We start from the raw sequence: 3,468 nt of genomic DNA on the forward strand, positions 1-3,468 counted from the left end.
ATATTGATAAAAAAAATATATTAATCTTCTAGTATTTCTTTCTATATTTACATGCATTTTGCAAGTTTTTGATATTTGTACACTTATTGCTTATCTTTTTGCCATTATAATCGAAATAGATATATACATGTCCCGATTACAAATAAACAAGCAAAGATATAAACAAAACATGTGTATCCATTAGACATGGCACTCTGCCTCCATATTTTGTTTGCAATGATTTTAGGTATGCAATTTTTCACTTCCTTATTGTATCCTAAATTTATCAAACACCATTTAAGACCAATGTATCAAATAAGTTCTTACCGAATTAAATAGCATTATTATATATGAATATTCTCCGAAACCCATAGAATGCAAGAGGAAATAAAACTTAACCAAAATAGTAAAGTATCCTAAAACATCATCTTGTTATAAGAAGTGTTTTGTTTTCTTATTTGTAATGTGTCGCTTAGTGTAAGAAAAAAGGCCACAAGTTATGTAAGAAATATTCTAATTTATAATCATATAAAATTATATTAAGTAAGATTATAAATCTGTATAAAACTTAATCTATTATTACCTCGTGTGTGTGAGAAAGAGAGAGAAATAGATATGGCTAAGAACAGGGATGTCAATGGGGGGCGGGAGAGGGATGTCTTCCTGCTCCCCATCTTTACTCCCAGAATTAATTTCCGTCCCTACTCCGTTTCTCATCATGGGGAATAATTGTCCTCATCTCCGTTTTTTGCATTTTTTGCGTTTTCTGCGGAGCCCCATTCTCCATCTCCCTATATTTAACATTCATATGAAAATTATAATAAAAAAATATCAAGAAAATAAAAAAATAAACTACAAAATATTATTACAAATACACAAATATATCTTATCCAATATTATAAGTCCAGAAATATAACAAAGCAAATCATAGTCTATAAAATAAAAATCTTGAATAATAGGATTAGGGTTTTTCAATGAATGAAATTACTAAAAAAATTTCTATATTAAAAATAAAATAAAAATTATTAAGTAAGTTCAAAAATTTAGGAAATTATCGGAGATGGGACGGGGATCCCCGCTCGGGTCCTCGCGCCTATCTCGAGAAAATTTCGCTCTCTATCCCCATTCCAACGAAAAAAATTTTCTACTATTGATACCCTATTCGGGGCGATCTCCACGAGAATTCCTGTCTTCTAGAAATTTTTGACACTCCTAACTAAGAATGGCGTTATACTTACAAGTGTAGTAGTATTATTGATTGAAGTGGCTATTTATTCAACCATGGCTGAATCCTCAAACACTAATCCTGAAAGTATTATTGCATCTTCTATTAATAATCAGAGAAAGCTGAAAAAGTGTATCAGCTCATGCGAAAGAATGCTTGCCCATGACTTTTTGAGAGTTAAATCCCAAAATGATCTTTGAAATTGACGTTATGCACTAAAATCGTTCCTGATATTTCAATTGCACCAATTACATTCTTGAGATTGAAAAAAATGCACCATATTAGTCCTTGACCTATTTTTTATTAACGACGTGATGACATGGCATGATGACGTGGACTGTAAGTGACACGTGTCACTTCATGATTTGGCCACGTATAATGGTATGATGATGTGGTGACCAGTGACACGTGGCATGCTGACGTGGATGGTTGTGTCATGTGTCACAATGTTATTTGGCCACGTGTCCGTTTGTGCCACGTGTCGCAACAGTATTCGTCCACGTGTCATCTATTATATCATCGTTCTATATGCACCAAATTAGTCCCTCACTTTGCATTAAGTAACTCATTTTAGTTCCTGAAATTGAATGTCGTGCACCAAACTAGTCTCTTCACAAATTTTTTCTCATTTTTTTTAAATTTAAAATTTTAATATCTTGGATACACTAATTTCAATTCTATTTTTCATATATCGTTTAAATACAAGTGCTTTCATAAAAATTTTTAAGATTTTAGTTTTAATTATATAATTTTTTTAATAATTTAACATTGGTAAATTTTGTAATATATAAGTATGTTATTATAAAAAAAATAATTATATGATTGATTAGACACATTTTTTTCATAAAAAAATGTGTTTTTAACAAGAAATTAATAATTAAAATAAACATTTTTTTCTTATGAAAAATAAATTTTCGTTATGTGTAAATGAGCTAGATTGAAAGCACTTCAAGCACCTTCACTACCATCTTTGACCTCTGCAGTCTAGACGAAAGAGGTCGGAGATGGTAATGAGGGAAGCTTGAAATGTCTTCACGTCAACTCCAAGATGGCGGTTATTAGGGGTATCCGCAAGAAAAAAAATATTTTATAAAAGTACCGAAAGAGGTCGGAGATGGTAGTGAAGGTGCTTGAAAAGCCTTCACGTCAACTCCAAGTCGGTGGTTAGGGTATTCGTAAGAGAAAAAATATTTTATAAAAACACTTTTATTTGAAGAACATGTGAAAAAATAGAATTAAAATTAATGCATTCAAAAATATTAAGAATTTTGAATTTATAGAAAAAAATGAGAAAAAACTGGTGAAGGGACTAGTTTGGTGCACGACATTTAATTTCAGGGACTAAAATGAGTCACTTAATGCAAAGTGAGGGACTAATTTGGTGCATATAGAACGATGACATAATGGATGACACGTGGACGAATACTGTTGCGACACATGGCACAAATGGACACGTGGCACAACCATCCACGTCAGCATGCCACGTGTCACTAGTCACCACATCATCATACCATTACACGTGGACAAATCATGAAGTGACACATGTCACTTACAGTCCACATTATCATGCCATGTCATCTTGTCGTTAATGGAAAATGGGTCAGGGATTAATATGGTGCATTTTTTTCAATCTCAGGGACGTAATTGGTGCAATTAAAATCTCATGGACGATTTTAATGCATAACGCCAATCTCAGAGACTATTTTGAGAGTTACGCCAATCTCAAGGACCATTTTAAGATTTAACTCGACTTTTTGAAGATGATGGCATACATTCGGAATTGCCATAATCTTAAGTATAAGGCTCACTAGTAACGGTAAATATCTTAATAGTTTTAAATTGTTGTGAATCTTGTTGAGTTAATATTTTCTTTCATAAATATTATTTGTATATTAAAATTAATTATTAATATATTTGTGTATAAATATATATGCTGCAGATGAGAGTTGATTATCATATATGAATATTTGATACGATAAAGAAAAAAAACAAAAAAGCATCTAAGGTTACACGACATAAAAGATATATAGTTGGATATCGCCTTTAATTGAATTAATTAATTAATTAATTCGCCTTAACTATATTTTATGTTGCATACGTTCTTCTGTCTATCAAGTATGCAGCTTTTCAGTTGTTTGTAAATAGTGGCTTATATTTAATATTCAATACTATATATGACAACAAATATAATTAAATAGAATCGTTATATAACAAATATTCATCAAATTCAAAAGACATTTAAACTTAACCGAAATAATAAACTA

This window comes from Arachis ipaensis, chromosome B03 (assembly GCF_000816755.2).
Source record: "Arachis ipaensis cultivar K30076 chromosome B03, Araip1.1, whole genome shotgun sequence".
Lineage (NCBI taxonomy): Eukaryota > Viridiplantae > Streptophyta > Magnoliopsida > Fabales > Fabaceae > Arachis > Arachis ipaensis.